Genomic DNA, 16,530 nt, shown 5'->3' on the forward strand with positions numbered 1-16,530 from the left:
AACTTTAGAGTATAACACACAATGCCTCCCTTTGGATGATTACTAAATACATATTAGATACCTTATTCTCTCCTCCTTGGTAATTATGCACTTTTTCTTTCCATAAATGTCTTTGCTGTAATTTCAGTTTCAGGTAGATATCTGCTCAAAGTTGAAAACTGTATCACATTACATCAAGATTATTCTGTACTAAAAGGGCTCATGTTAACTACCTCCCCATGGAAGGTACGATGGGGCAATAAATTTACTTCATTCAACAAGTACTATACATTTTCCTCATGAATATGCTTTGTGCATAGAATGCTTATGAATTACAAGTTATTAACACATAGATCACTCACACCAATGTAAAAACTGGAAAAATAAAGTATTATTTTTCAGGTAGAAACTGATTTCCAATTGTAATTTTACAACTAAGCCAACTTTGCAAAAAGAAAACTTACTCCTCTTAACTGGCAAAACACTAGCATGCATACCATCTTTTTGATCAAAGGCAAAATCAAGTCATGCTGTGCAAGTAAAATAATCTGCTCCTCTTTCAATGCCACTTACATATAAACACTGACAATAACTTATTCTTGCAAAAAGCCTTGCTTAGGTCAACTAGAGATCCATGACATGAGGAGGAGCCCTAGTCCAGATTCTCTACTAAAAGGGTGATGGACTACAGAAAGTTCCATAAGTACCGACATCCTATGTCTCTTGATTTCCTAGGCCTAGCATAGTGCCTGGTACATATGAAGACATAAATAAGTGAATGACGAATGAACAAAAACTAAAACTATTCAGCAGGGATCACAACTTAAGCTATGAAAAATTAATTCATTTAAATAATATTATTTAGCTTACACTTAATTGGTATCTCTAAGAAGCATTTTTCTTATACAAGAATATTATTATAATTATCATTAAAAATGAAAGATACATGAAGAGAAGCACGATCCAGAGTGGAATCAAAAGCTGAATTCTCAACTTCTGAGAACACTTTGAAAATCAGAAAAGTGATTTCAATCTATGAAACATGCAATCTGGTGATGGTGACCGCTCTTCAATATAATCTTACTTAGGGAAAGAAAGACAGAAAATATGATTACTAGTTTGAACTACACACGTGATACCATTCATATAAAATTTTTAGCTTCCGCTAAAATATTTCTTTTAAACTAAATAGCAAAATACACGAACACACTGCAGTCAATGAATGAGTTAATGTGTGATAAGAAGCCTATTTAAAAGAACTGCCCACGTACCCACAACACCTCAGCACGCTTGCACATACAACACTTATTTCGAAGTAACATTCTACACTCCTCGATTGCTAAATTCACCATGGTCCAATCCCCACCCACTTTATTTACTTTTCAGTGTGGAGGTAAAAAACACAAGGAAGCTGATTTCTCTCCCAAGTCCACGTGAAGAAAACGAAAAAGTTACTACATTTTTGTAACGGGAAAAAAACACAAAAAAAAAAAAACAAAAGAAAACCCTAACGAAAACAAATTACCCACGCACAGGAAAAATTTTTAAAAATTACCCATCTGGTCATCACGTTGTGGCCTAACACCTTGGCAACATGTGACTCTGGTTCATTTTTTGATTCCCACCCCCACCCTACAAATTCCATGAAAAGGACGAGACTATCCGAGACCACAGACAAGTCTCCGGCCCCCAGAGGGATGACAGGTCCGGGCTTGCCTCCGGGGCCGAACGGGAATCGTCCAAGGGGCACCCTGGCCCCGCCTCCTACCGGCTTCTCAGGGCCGCAGAACCCCTTCTCCTCCTCCCACTTCCTTCTCCTCACCTCTCGGCCCCGGTTCATGCGCTTCCCATCTCTCCGCCAGCTCCTGCCTCCGAGCCTCCCTCCATTTCGGTTTGATCTTTACTTCCCACGCCGGGTGAGGGGCGGAGGGCAGTGCAGAGGATGCCAGAGGGCAGCTGCCCCGCCGCGTCCTAGTCCGCACCCCACGCCGGGCTTGCCGGGTCCCCTCCAGCCACGGGGCAGGGTACGCGAAGACAGCCGGACAGCCGGACAAACCCACAGACCCGGAGAGGAGGGAGGGGGCGGAGCAAGCGCGGGCCTACACGTCACCCGCCCGCAGCGGCGCCAACGTCTGCACGTCGGCTCCCCCAGCCCCACCCCCCCCCCCGCGTGCGCGCGCCGCCGCCCCGCCCGCCGCCCGCCCAGCGCTGAGGGGGACCAGGCCTGCGGCGAGGGCGCGCCCCCGGGCGGGCGTGGGCGCGGGCGCGCGCGTTCCCGGGACTCGGTGTCTGTGGGGTGCCCTTGCGAGGCAGGGCCTGCCACCTCCAGATCGCTACCTGAGCATCTTTCCCTGCAGTTACTTGAGTCGGCTCCATCTTCTCCCCGCCCTTCTCTGTGAGGTGAAGACACGGAGGAGGTAATTCCTATTACAGGTAAAGGAGAGAGGAGCCCTGAGTATGAGTGAAGAACCAAGTAATTGTCATTGTCATCGCCAGCCAGAAATCCTGGCTGCTGGTCACTTTATATACGGTTCCTTCCTTTCAAGTCCCGCCTTCCTTAAGCTTTCTGGATTCTCAGTTTAGTTCTCTTAAAGTTACCTCTTCTAGTCGGTACTTTTGTCGGACGAACCCCACCAAAAACAAAATGCCTGAAGATTCCCTGGCTCAACTGAATCAGGAAGATGACATTAAGAAAAATTAACCTCAAGAATGTGCTGTATGTGTGTACAGTTCTAGGCTAAAAGCCGGGCATGCAAAGGCGGTATGAGTTAATAATGTGCTGTGGCTCCTTTTTTCACTTCCATACCCCTCTCGTAAGGAATGTGCCTTGACACCTCATAGAACCGTGTTTTATAGAGAGGCAGCCAATAGTGATCCAATTATACACTTCACTGCCCAAACTACTTCTGTAGTTCTGCGTTCAGTTCTAGATCAGGCACTTTAAGAAGACCTCAAAGAAGTTGGAATTATTTCAGAGAAGAGCAAAATGATGAAGAGTGCTCAAAAGTATGACAAATGAAGAAGTACTCTTTGAACTTAGGAAGATTCTCACAGAAGAGAGAAAGCTACTGGGACTATCTCTAAATATGTAAAAACTCATCATGTAACATAGATTTGTTTCATGTGGTCTCAAGAGATGCAGACTTGAGGGCTTCCCTGGTGTCACAGTGGTTAAGAGTCCGCCTGCCGATGCAGGGACACGGGTTCGTGACCCGGTCCCGGAAGATCCCACATGTCACGGAGCGGCTGGGCCCGTGAGCCATGGCGGCTGAGCCTGCGCGTCCGGAGCCTGCGCTCCGCAACGGGAGAGGCCACAACGGTGAGAGGCCCGCGTACCGCAAAAAAAAAAAAAAAGAGAGAGAGAGATGCAGACTTGAGAGAAACAGATTTAGACCTGAAAAGAAGATTCCCCTTCTAGCACTCGCCAGAGGTGTCTGCTTTAGGTTACATTGATGCCTTGACCCCTGGGTTTGACTTTAAGTAGATTCTGAAGGCTTACTTAATAGGAACTAGGTGCGAGGGATACAGGCATCAAGAGAAGAATTAGTTGATGGTTTTGTTAAAGGCGTTTACAGCTTTGAGAGTCAATCAGTTCATGGTTCCAGCCTTAGAATTTACAGGTTAGCTCTGAGACAAGTCAAATGCATCAAAAGGTAAAAAATGCAAGGAGGCTATATGATAATGAGAGGTACTAACAATAAGTTCTAGGAGTTTACATGACAGATTGTTCTCATCACAGTTTCAGAGACTTAGGGGACAAGAAGGAAATCGAAAATAGACTGCTTAGAACTGCCCTGTCCAGTAGGATAGCCACTAGCCAAATATGAATATTTATACTTGAAATGTGGCTGGTCCAAATTGAGACATGCAGTAAGTGTGAAATACACACCAGATTTCAAAGATTTAGTACAAAGAAAAAAATGTAAAATAGCTTAATTCTTATATTGATGACATGTTGAAATATTTGGTAGATATTGGGTTAGTATATTAAAACTAATTTCACTTATTTTCACTTTTTTAATTTGGCTACTAGAAAACTTTTAAATTACATAGGTCGCTTGTATCTTGTTCTATTAGATAGTCCTGACCTAGAAGGAAATATACTTCATTGAACTCTAAGAACTATCTTTGTACCCTTTGTAGTCCTTGGGGGATTTTCCAAAACATTAATGGAAAGACAGTCTGATGACAAGATTCCTCATGAAGAGAAGGAAGACTGTCCATAAAATATGCCATGAGCAAAGACAAGGAAACAAGACTGCAGATGCATTCTGTGGTGAGTAACCTGTTTGTCTATAGTGGAAGGTTCTTATTAGAAGGTAGTGACAAAGTCAAAATTGGCTAGAAACTGGTCTGTAAGGAGAGACTCAACTTTGAATTTAGTTCTATAGGCAGTTGGGATTTGGCAGTTACCAACTGGGATTGTAAGATTATCTTGGCAATATTGAGTATAGTGGGTTGAAATTAATGGGTGGTTGGGCAACCAATTAAAACTCATTGTACTTAAAAATGTATTATACCAAAAAATGTTCAATAGAGGGTTGATTTAAATAAATTATAGCACATCTATAAAGTGGAATCAATTGATATGGAAACATATCAAGATATACAATTGAGTAGTTTACAAAACAATATATATACAATATGACCCCATATATGAAAAATTAAATATGTATGTGTATGTAACTAGATCATTTGACTAAAATTACCTTAATTATTCCAAAATTGTCTCAAAAACAAAATCTCAGGGTGGGGTATTTTCAGTGGCTCAACGAAGTCATCCATGTTTTTGGCTCTTTCATGTCTGTGTTCCATCATATTAGCAAATTAGCCTTTCAGTCTCAGCCTTTGTCACCTCATGTGTTGTTGGCATGGGTTAATAAGCTCCAGACTCATTTCCAGCCCATCAGTCTCTTAGTATCTCAGTATGTAAGACCAGTAGGTCTGCCCAGCTCATTAGTGTCCCACAACCTTAGCTTATAGGCCTTTTTTGGTTTTACCTATTCTCAGTCCAATGTCCTGCCGTCTTCCCTACCCCAGCTTGCAACATTGGGTCTTAAAAGTCCATCTTTGATAGACCCCAGTGCAGTTCCTTACCTGGAGCTGACACTTAACTGCTGGAGGACACCGAATAATAAAAGACTCAATTCTAGGGGCTTCCCTGGTGGTGCAGTGGTTGAGAGTCCGCCTGCCGATGTAGGGGAAACGGGTTCTTGCCCCGGTCTGGGAAGATCCCACATGCCGCGGAGCGGCTAGGCCCGTGAGCCATGGCTGCTGAGCTTGTGCGTCCGGAGCCTGTGCTCCGCAACGGGAGAGGCCACAAGGGGGTGAGAGGCCCGCGTACCACAAAAAAAACAAAAAAAAAACAAAAAAACTCAATTCTAAAATAAGCCTCCCTAAACTTTTTAATGAACTGAGTTGGGAAGGAAAAAAAGATCACTACCATGGCAGACTGTTGGTTGCCTACCCAACCACCATTTTTGTCCTCTTCCTCACTTAATAAAATGAATTTGTTAAAGTTCCAAAGAACTAAAGAAATGTGAGCTCCTCCCATTACCCTGGTAGTAATTCTATTTCTGTTTGAATAAGAATGTTGTAGAGGTGGTCACATGTCCAAGGGATAGTCAGCTAGGGAGGATTCTGCAATATGTTTTATTCAAATGGCAAAATATATGCTTATAAAATGTAGAGAGTTGTTCTTGGGTTTCTGTTCCAGATGGTGAACTTGGCATACCATCTGCCAACTATTCTTTCCTAGACACTACTGAAATAAAAATGTAGAAGTAGAAAAACCAAAGAGTAAATAAAAGAATAAAGATATGTGTGTTTTTATGTACGTGCTTATGTTAAGGAGAGGACAGTAGGTAGAGAAGGGGAGAAAAGTAAATGAAATTTCAACAATTTCCTGGATAAAAAGCTAATAGTAGTGATTTGACTAGTAATAACACCCAAAATGAACGCCTAAAAAAATATAGTGAAGACGCTACAAAAGAGTTGGTTGGGAGCATGGCAGAGGGCAGAAGTGAGAATAAGGGCTGAAAATGGAGGTAACATTCTAAATATGGTACAAGTGAATCAGTCACAATACACATTTCCTTCTCTCATTCATGCACACTGTGAGCAGACAAAGACACATCTGCCACCAGACAAAAACAGAAACCAAGGGCTTCCCTGGTGGTGCAGTGGTTGAGAATCCGCCTGCCAATGCAGGGGACACAGGTTTGAGCCCTGGTTCGGGAAGATCCCACATGCCGCGGAGCGGCTGGGCCCGTGCGCCGCAACTGCTGAGCCTGTGCTCTGGAGCCCGTGCTCTGCAACAGGAGAGGCCACTGCGATGAGAAGCCCACGCACCTCAACGAAGAGTAGCCCCCACTCACAGCAAGTAGAGAAAGCCCACATGCAGCAACGAAGACCCAATGCTGCCAAAAATAAAATAAATGAAATAAATTAATTAAAAAAAAAAAAACAGAAACCAAAAAGACCCCAAAGTCTCCTCCAAATTAATTGCACAAATAGTAGAGAAGAAGTGAAAACTTTTATGTTGACAACACAGAGCAAAACCACTATTGTTCTGGCATTCAGAGCCAGCATTCAGAGAGCCAGCTAGCTACTTGGCCACCAGTCCTAAAGTGAAACCTGATTTCTGGCCCTGCCCTGGCCATGTATTCACAATTTCCACACAGGAGAAAGAGCTGGAAGACATCCTACTTACTAAAAGCAAAGGAAAACCACATCAATGACCAGCTCTTTTTATGAAGGAACATACAGTGAAGAATCAACAGGCAAATCAGGAAAATCACCATTCTGAAAGAGAAAAACAGAGAAAAACAGAGTAACTAACTCCAAAGGAAGCCATTAAAATTCAGGAAATAAAAAAGGACATTTTTTAAAAGCACTCCAATTTATATACTCCAGTATTCAGGATATATTGGATCTATAAGATACAAACCAAATATTCTGAAAAAAGAGCAACCACAGAAGAAAATAGAGTGCTGACACACCAAAAACATGATTACTTAAATAAAAAATTCATTGGAAGTATTGGAGATAAAAATCAAGGAAATCTAGAACATAAGATAAAAGACATAAACAGAAAACATGAAAACAGATGAGTCATGGAGAACCAATCCAACCAGCCAATTTAATCAGTAGAAGAGAAAGAGATTTTTTTTTAAGTGAGAAAAAAAAAATCAAGAATAAAATCTATGAATAATAATAATAATAAACCTGCAAATTTTCCAAACATAAACATTTTACCAACAAAGGAATAAAAATAAGACCTACTCAGCAGCACTGGATCTAGAAGACAATTACAGAATATTTTCAAAGTTTTAATGGTAGATATTTTTCGGTCTACAGTTCTGTACTCATTCAATTTATCAATTAACTAAAAGAGCAAACTAAAGATATTTTCAGTTCAGCAAGGATGGAGAACTACAGAACACTTTCCTCTGGTATGATCTTTTAGAAAGTTACTTGACCATATACTCCAGCAAAATAAGGGCAAAAACCAAGAGGAAACCATGGAATTCTGGAAAAGGTGTATCAATCCTAGAAAAAGGCAAAGAAAAAAATCATGGAAGAGTGCCGTGCATCGTCTAGAGAGGAAGCAGTGTAGATGGGAGCACAAAGCTGAAGGGTTCAAGGAGCAAGTCTTAGAGGAGGAAATGCAGGGGCGGGGGCAGGGGTGGGTAGAGGGGGCATTCAGTAGAATAGATGGTAAGGTAGGGGATTTGAAAAAAATGAAGTTGTAGTAAATCAAATGGTACAAGGATAAAATGTAGACAGGGGTAGTTCCTTAAAAGAAATTCAGAAAAGATATTACCAGGAAAAGGATCAAAACAAAATGTATCCATTATACTTAGGACTGGGAGGAAGAAAGAGAGCTAGCAAAGGAGAAGAGTGGTCAAAGAGATAAGTGATAAGCTAAGATATATAGAATTATTATTTTTTTAAGTCATCAACAAGGTTAATTCCTGCTCAAAGTCAAGGAGAGTAGAGACTGGATAAATGTCCTTGGAGATTTAGGTGATTGATGAATTGGAATCACTTTTAGTAACCTGATAAAGATGGAATCATATGGAAATGTAAGCGAGTAAATGAGAAGTGGGAAAATGAAAGCACCACTGATAATCATTTTTGTCTAAAAAAGCAAGGCAATACATGAATAAATATTAGAGTCCGAGAGAGACTTTTGTCTGTGTGTGGTTTTTTTTCTTTTTTTTTTTTGCGGTACGCGGGCCTCTCACTGCTGTGGCCTCTCCCATCGCAGAGCACAAGCTCCAGACGCGCAGGCCCAGAGGCCATGGCCCACGGGCCCAGCCGCTCCGCGGCATGCGGGATCCTCCCGGACCAGGGCACGAACCCGCGTGCCCTGCATCGGCAGGCGGACTCCCAACCACTGCGCCACCAGGGAAGCCCTGTGTGTGTTTTTAAGATAGAAGAGGAGGGGCAAGGATTGGTAAAGGGAAAGAACCTATAAGAAAGAGATGAGCTAAGTAAGGAAATAAGGAGGTAAGGGCAGACAAGGATGCACTGAAGACCATGGGTGAGGTTTTTCTTTATCTTGGTAGAAGGAAGTTTTTCTGTGAGATAGGACAGAAGAAGTAGAAGATGCTTGAATATACAGGAGTAAGTTCAAGGTATTGAGGTATGTGTAGCTATAATAATTTCCAAGTTGAACATATGAAATGAAAGTTATGCATCTTTTAGCAACCTTGAAATTATGAATTGTTCAGTGGATGAATATTTTTAACTATTTCTTATAAGATAATAAGATACATTAAATTTTCATAAAATATTACAAAAGCCAATTTCAAGGATGCAGTCAAGGTTAGGTATTAAAAAGCAACACCACTCAAAGTCAATATAAAATATGTGATGAAAACTACTATTCACCCAGTTCTTATTGGCTGTTTTAACTTGATATCCAATTGGTTTTCCCAAATGCCAGGTGATACCCCGTGGTCAGTGTGAGAATGCATTTGAGTATATGTTTGTGTGTGTGAATGGGACTTTGGGGAAAAAAGATTAGAGGCAGTTAGCTTCAAAACTAATTTTTAACTAGTCTTTTGATAGCAGAAGCTAGGTCTGGTTGTCTTATACAAGCAAATGATCCACCCAAAGTTTGGGGCTGAAACATGTTTATTCCTTAAAGTACTGTGTGGGAAGGGAAGAATCATTCTGTGCTAACTGTTGCCATTCTATGATTACTCCCATGGATAAGGTGGGAAATTGCTTAAGCTATATATAATGAGACCCAGAATAACAGTAGCTTAAACAATAGACATCTCATATACAGGATGCATGGATGATCCTAGAATGTTGTACTTTCTTTCTCAATTTATTCATCCAGGGACACATGCACCTTCTCATTGCTCTGCCATTTCTAGGGTGTTGTCCTCATTTAATAGTCCAAGATGACTCACAGTCATGACCATATTCCAAGTAGCAGTCCTAAGGAAGAGGAGGAACCAAAGGACATCCCTTGGGAAACTGAAACTGTACCTATCACCCACAGTCACATGGCCATACTGAGTTGCAAGGGAAGCTGGGAAATGTAGTATTTATTTCAGGCAACCCTTTACTAAGTTAAATAATCAGGAGGTAGGAAATATTTGGAGACAAATGTTTTACCCAGAATACTTTCCTTCTTAATTAAAGCAAATATACTGGTATTAAACAGATAAGAATAGCCTCTCTTCCCTTCTTAGCAGAACTGAGCCAAAGGGAACAGAAGAGAATGTCAAGAATAACTTTTATCTCTTTCTAACACATAAAAAGTGAGCTAGTAAAAACTGGCAGAACGAAATCCTGAACAGTAATTACTTTAAGGATTAATTTTTCCTGAAGTTTAACCTATTCTTAAGCATGTTCAATGTCGTCAAAGTGAAGTTTTCATTCATTCTACCCACAAGAAATTAAGCATATATCACAAAATCCACACTTTGCTAAGCAGTGTGACACATTCCAAAGAAACACATGATATGATCTCTAGTCTCAAGGAACTTAGAGGAATTTATAGTTTGGGTAGAAGACAAATTTAACACTCAAGACGCTTCAAGAACAATTAAGTGCTGAGTTGCATGATACTTTATGAGTGCAAAAGGAATTCAAAGTAAAGATAGGCCACCTCTGGATACAAGACATTAAAAACCTTTGTGGAAATAGTGAAAACTGAACTGGGCATATAAGAATAGGTAGAACAAAATGTTTCATGTGCAAAATTATGAAAGGTTTATTTGTAGGATTAATCCTAGAGAATAAACACATACTGAATTTTAAAGTGCAAGCTGTTGCTGATGGTAGCCTAGAGGCTAAGAATGACTGATTTGGTCATCTATTAACAAGTGCCATTTCTGTTTTTTGCTTTATGTTGTATCCACAAGTACTAACAGAATGCCTGACACATATTAGACACCAAGTATCTGTTAAATAAATACAATTTTTCTTTTACCCTCAGTGTTTCTTTTATTATGTGACAAAGGACTTAACATTTTTCTACTGAGGTATAGCTTTTTTAAAAAACTGAAATGTACCAAAGTGTACAAATCTTAATTGTACAGTGCCATATACCACCTCATGTAACTACTACCCAAATCAAGTTATAGATCATTTCTAACTCTACCAGATATTCTTATGACCCTCCCAGTCAGCACTCAAATCCCCTCACTCCACCGCAGCCACCCCAAAGAAGCCACTATTCTGATTTCTATCAACATAGATTATATTCCTAGTTTTAAAATTCATATAAATAAAATAATATATCACGCAACATTTTTTCAGGCTTTTGCTACCTTGATCTTAATTTGTGAGGCTTGTTGATACTTGAAAGAGAGATTTCCACCCTCCATTTTAAAGTCTTTTCTTATGGAAAAACCCTAGAAAAGTATGGAAAAGGTGTTTAGTAGGTAGTAATATACATTAGAGTTGTCATTGGTCTTTGAACTTCAAAGACAGTTTGTGCTTACTTTAAGTAGGCAAGGCCAGCGTAACTCCATCCTGCACTATTATAGTACAGCTTGGTAGTTCCAAAATGACAGTCAAGTTAACTTGCTGTGACTTTTTTACTCAGACAAATCTGGAAATCCCCTATGAGAAGTTTAGGTCAACTACAAAGTTAGAGGCACCATCCTTATACAAAAACACCCTCACTTCTGACACCAACTGCAAGTCTGCAGGGGTATGGGTGGGTGAGGGGTCCCCAAACTACCTCAGTTTCAATAATTTGCTAGAAAGACTCATAAAACTCACTGAAAGCTGTTATACTCATGGTTATGTTTTATTAAAGGGAAAGGATACAGATTAAGATTAGTCAAAAGCAGACACACATAGAACAGAGTCCAGGAGGGTTTCAAATGCAGAGTTTCAGTTGTCTTCTAGCCACAGAGTCAGGACATGGTACTGTTCCAACATTGATGTGTGACAACATTCACAGTGAACTGCCAATCAGGGAGGCTCACCTGAGGTTGGTGTCCAGAGGTTTTGGGGGGGGCCTTATTATGTAGGCTTGATTGATCGCCCAGTTATTTAATCCCAGTTTCCAGGTCTATGGATACTTTGTGACTCAAAGCCCCCACCCTAACTCACACAGTTGGACCTTTGGAAGGGCCAGCCCCCAACCTAAGACTGTATGGGTGTGGCCAGTCCCCACCCTAGATCCTATTGTTAGACAACCCAGTAGGACCCAAGGCCCTCAGGCAAAAGGCAGATACTGTAAGGCTGAGGGCAAAGGCCAGGCCTTCTCTTTGGGCGAGCCCCAATTCTTTACTACATAACCCCTAAATCTTCACTTCTCTCACTGGAGAATTTGTTGTTTCTGAAACCTGAAGTTAAATTGTTTCTTCAAAATATTTTTTCTCAATGATTAATTTCATGAGTTTTTTTTTTTTTTTTTTTTCAGTACGCGGGCCTCTCACTGCTGTGGCCTCTCCCATTGCGGAGCACAGGCTCCGGACGCGCAGGCTCAGCGGCCATGGCTCACGGGCCCAGCTGCTCCGCGGCATGTGGGATCTTCCCGGACCGGGGCACGAGCCCGCGTTCCCTGCATGGGCAGGCGGACTCTCAACCACTGCGCCACCAGGGAAGCCCATGAGTTTGTATTTTTAGGGATTCTGAATTATTATGAAGTATCTCAGCATATTTGACAAGAGAGTTAAGATTGGAGCAGGAGCAATAACATTTTCTTTCTCCCTAATTGTCCAATATATATAAATACAAGGATTCTACCAAGATTACGGACTTGTACTTTTGAAAGTTGGGCAACAGCTACACAATGAAACTGAGAGTTTTCCAGGAGCAATAATACCAGAACTGACAATACTAAAAAACAAGGCTGAATTAGCAATATTTCAGTGATTTTGAGGCTTGGGGATTGGGTAAGACTCCCCTAGAAAGAGTGTAAACTCCCAAAAACCTCCATAAAGAAGGGTGAAATTGTCTAAAATCGTCCCTATATTTTGAACATTTTTTCTTTACATGAATGTGTTGAGGAATTGTCTCTGAGGAACTAATACCATTATGGCTTAAAATGAAATTAAAAGATTTAAAGAGTTAAGGTGCCACTTGTTGTTTATGTCAAATTTCTGTTTAAAATAATTTTTATTACTATTTTGATAGGTTTAGCTCTCTTCCTAGTTTAAAATGAGTTGTGATTGTTTTGTTCTTGTTAAGATATAGTAAGACACAAAACAAACTGAAACAGGCTGAAAACTGAAACACCACCTTAGCAGGACCAGAACAATTAAAGTCTATCAAATCACAGATCGGGCAGGCAGATATTATAGAGTCATTGGTCAGGAAGCGCAAGGTTCAAGTCATGGATAAGATTCCGATCTCAAAGGCTCAGGAGGCTCAGACTAAAAGCTATGTTTAGCTAACTCTATAGATTGATTCAAAGGTTCATTCAGCCTTTCATTCAAGTGCTATATTGTGTATTGAATACCTACTATGGGTCAGCAGACACAATAGCAGAGAAGACAAACACTGTTGGCTTTTAGGGATGGCAGCTAACATTCATTGCCCATCTATCTGCCCTTTTGCCAGGCATTGTGCTAATAAGCACTTCTTCCAGAACTCTATTATTCTCACTTTTATTATCTAGATTTCACAGGTAAGGAAATTTGAGTCTCTAAGAGGTTGACAATGTGTCTAAAGGCCTCTTGGCGCATCCTCCAAAGCTGAACTTTCTTGCTAGCAAAAGGCCTTTGCGGGTTGCGTAGCCTTCTCTTCTCACTTTCAGTTTCTGTGCTGGATACAAGAGCCCCATCTTTTGGCAAGATGTGGAACTTCATAAAGGAGGACTTGACCTGGGGACTGATGACAAAGGTGTCAAGGGTTACCTCATTCCCTTCTTTATTGAATGGTTTATCATCTAGAATCCTACTATTTTCTAGATCAGAAGAAGGGACTCGTTTTGGTTACAGCTCTGTCTGTTGGTGTTTATGTTGCTATTATGCAGAAGAAAGATAGAAAAATAGGGACAGATAATTAATTTTAGTATTAGTACTTAAAATATATATTGAAGGTTGCTTAAAAATAAGTTCTTCGTTTAAAATGTGATATAGATTTCATCAATTGCGTCATTTGAAAATTTAAAATCTAGGTACAATCAATGTACAATGATAAAAATTGTCTGCTTGATCAGATTTACACATCTCTGAACAGACCTGGTTATTTAACAACCCCTAAAGTGAATTTTACAAAATAAATTCTGACATATACGCTCTATGGGAGAATTTCTCTTTTTAAGCTTTCACAGAGACACAGCAAGAAATTATAAATACATATATAAGCAAAACAAGTATAAGCAACAATTTTTTATTAAGTGTGTAGCACCAATTATAGTGTTTCCTTTTATAAAAGCAGAAAGAGTAAAATATCCTCTCATAGTTTGAAACTCTGGAAATAGACAACCATATCCTAAGTGTGTTAAGACCATGTCCTACAGAAATGAATGGGGGTTACTAATGCCCACAGCTGACACAAGTGCCAGAAGCCGTCTTTTTCTGTTTAGCCATCTTCTAACCTAAATGAACCAATTCAACTTCCCACACTCCTCTGAGGAAGCCAACATCTAAGGTATTATTTTTATTTAGTTAGTTATGTTTTTAAATTGTTAACGCAGAAATTTATTGAAACCCATTTATATAAAATTCATTTATGTGTTTTAAAGACAAAAAAATGTACATAGTCCTCAATATTCAGGCAATCAAATCCATTCTCAGAAGTGCTTTGCAAGAAGATGGACTTCATTGCCCAGCCCCACAAAAGATCCTTTTGTTTATACTCCTGAAGATGAGATCTCAAAACCTCTGCAAAGACTGAAGAGATAATTAGCAAAGAACTCCTCCAGAATGTGATGCCTCATCATAGAGGTGCAGCGCAAGTGAGGCTTCAGAGGCGTGTGCGTGGAGTGCGGTGAGAAGAGCCAGGGGCCCAACGGGATGGCCCCACCTGCAAGACACAGCCAGCATGGCCTCCAGGGCCCCTTCCTCCTCTTCGCCTTCTGAGGCCGGCATCGCTCCTGAAGGTTCAGGCTCTGGAAGGGCATCTGTCACTTTACTAGATTCTTGGCCTGAGGGGTGATGAGCAATATTTACTAAAATTCTAATTTAGTCTGCATACTGGAGCAAGCATAGCTTTTGACATAGCCAAAATGAAACCTTTTTTTTCTCTCACAGTTCGTTTAAATTTTATTGGAATGGATTACTTGTTCCCAGAGGAAAACTCCCAGGAGATTATAGTTTTATTGTTGTTGTTATTGTTTACTTTTAGATAATGTAACTTTCCACTGTCATTTTAGATCACAAACGCTATTGTGATTCAGTAGACTATTTAATACTAGACTATTCACTAGAGTATAAAAATGAAAGTGAAGAATTGGATTTACTGTAAATTCTTCTCCCTTCCACCAGCTTATTTAAGCCTACTTGGAGCCGAAGGCCTGAACTGAAGAAGTGGGGTGGGCCTTCTCTCTCCTTTCTACGTATGGCAACATCCTCCCACCCCACTTAGCGCTGTCATTTCCAGGGACACACACATTCCTTACAAGCTGGGGTTTGAATGGAGGTCAGGAGATGGAGGAAATGTCTTGCTTGGCTACACAGCCTGGTGGTTTCCCTCTCTGATTCTAAAAGCAGGGACCCTGGCAGGTCCTGATTAAAGGCAAATGATTAAAGCAGACTCTTTCTGTTGGGGGGTACTTTTGAGGACTCTGAAGGTTCTCAACTAGATGCTCCCAACTCCTGCAGTCCCCTGACTGAAGCATCTTTCCTTCCTCAGACCCTGGGAAGCTAGCTGTGCACCTATACTTTCTTTTTGAGGGGAACCTCTTTCTCCTCCAGATGGCTTTATTGGACAGACCCCAAGGTGAGCCACTCTAGCTCTCTTCTCCCTGGCTTACGCCCCTTGCCCTGGTAAGTTTTGGGAGTGAAGGCCAGTCCTAAAGCAACAGCATGCTTCTGGCTCCACCAAGTAGTCAGTCATGCTCTTAGCCTCTAAGTTTCCTGGGGTGGAAGTGGAATCACATCTCAGTGTACAGTACACTTTAAGCATTTTGGCACATCAGTACACAAGTTCCTTGCATTTTCCACGTGCAGAAAACACATTTCAAAGCTCTCCTCTGGTCCCCTGGCGGTAACCCCACTAGATGTGAGATTGGAAGATCATACTCTATTCCCTGCAGGGGGTAGGTGTCTACAACATAGTTGCAGTTCTCTGAAGAAGCTTCTTTACTTTCTGTGACACTTGTTTATATCCTAAATCTGGTTGAAGGCTCAGAGAATCATGTAATAGTTTCTTTTTTTGTTTTTTTAACAAGTATTTATTAGGAGAAAAAAGTACAGTACTTGTGGATAGATACACAGGCAGACCCAGAGAGAGAGTTCCATATAATAGTTTCTTGAACACATTTCCTTTGTAAACCTGCCTATGGAGAGGAGACGGTATCTCATACTCACTTGGGTATCCTGTCATCTGTTGGTGCTTCAGTAGAAACTATGCCAGAAAGAATCCCATTTTGAGATCCTCTTAGAAATAGAAGCACAAAGAATAAGGACACGTTATAGAACCTAGGTGTGAGCAGCATTAGTACACATCAGACCAGGGTCTGAATATTTCTTAAATTTGTGTTGTTTTTTCCTCATCTCTATTACCACCATCTCTGTTCAAAACTTCATAATCTCTTACTAGTACTGTTGCAGTCACTTGTCTCTGCCTTGGGTTTTACCCCTGTCACATCTCTTCTTCATAATACCACCAGATTGTTTGACCTAAAATGCAAATATTACCTTGTCACTGATCTGCATTAAATCTTTCAAAATCTTCCAATAGCCTTTCCCTAGAAGCATGCTTCTCAAATATTAGAGTGCATACAAATGATCCGTGAATCTTGTTAAAATGCAGATTCTAATTGAGTAGGTTTGGAATGTGGCCCCCACTTCTACAGTTTTAAAAAGCTCTGAGGTAATGCTGCTGCTGCTCTAAAAACCACACTTTGAGTACCAAGGCCGTAGAGTTTTGGCTTCTTAGTTGTGCCATTCAAAGACGTAA

At 40.7% G+C, this 16,530-nt stretch overlaps 2 protein-coding genes across 6 annotated transcripts in view; one reads left to right on the top strand and one right to left on the bottom strand.

Annotated features, from left to right (window-relative positions):
* Nucleotides 1-2,020, bottom strand: part of ASCC3 (activating signal cointegrator 1 complex subunit 3) — a 332,868-nt gene extending 330,848 nt beyond the window's left edge. For 2 of the 5 annotated variants that reach the window (XM_019929491.3, XM_019929493.3), the window contains exon 1: nt 1,802-1,985. The gene's annotated coding sequence lies outside the window, so the exon portion shown is untranslated. Of the gene's footprint in view, nt 1-1,801 lie in introns of all 5 variants that reach the window. The other 3 variants (XM_019929490.3, XM_073789462.1, XM_019929494.3) reach the window with 3 other exon arrangements.
* Nucleotides 2,021-2,068: 48 nt separating this feature from the next.
* The window catches only part of GRIK2 (glutamate ionotropic receptor kainate type subunit 2), a 1,042,171-nt gene continuing 1,027,709 nt past the window's right edge, over nt 2,069-16,530 (top strand). The window contains exons 1-2 of the mRNA XM_073789463.1: nt 2,069-2,412; nt 4,123-4,255. The gene's annotated coding sequence lies outside the window, so the exon portion shown is untranslated. The remainder of the gene's footprint in view (nt 2,413-4,122; nt 4,256-16,530) is intronic.

This window comes from Tursiops truncatus, chromosome 12, assembly GCF_011762595.2.
Source record: "Tursiops truncatus isolate mTurTru1 chromosome 12, mTurTru1.mat.Y, whole genome shotgun sequence".
In the NCBI taxonomy this organism is placed as follows: domain Eukaryota; kingdom Metazoa; phylum Chordata; class Mammalia; order Artiodactyla; family Delphinidae; genus Tursiops; species Tursiops truncatus.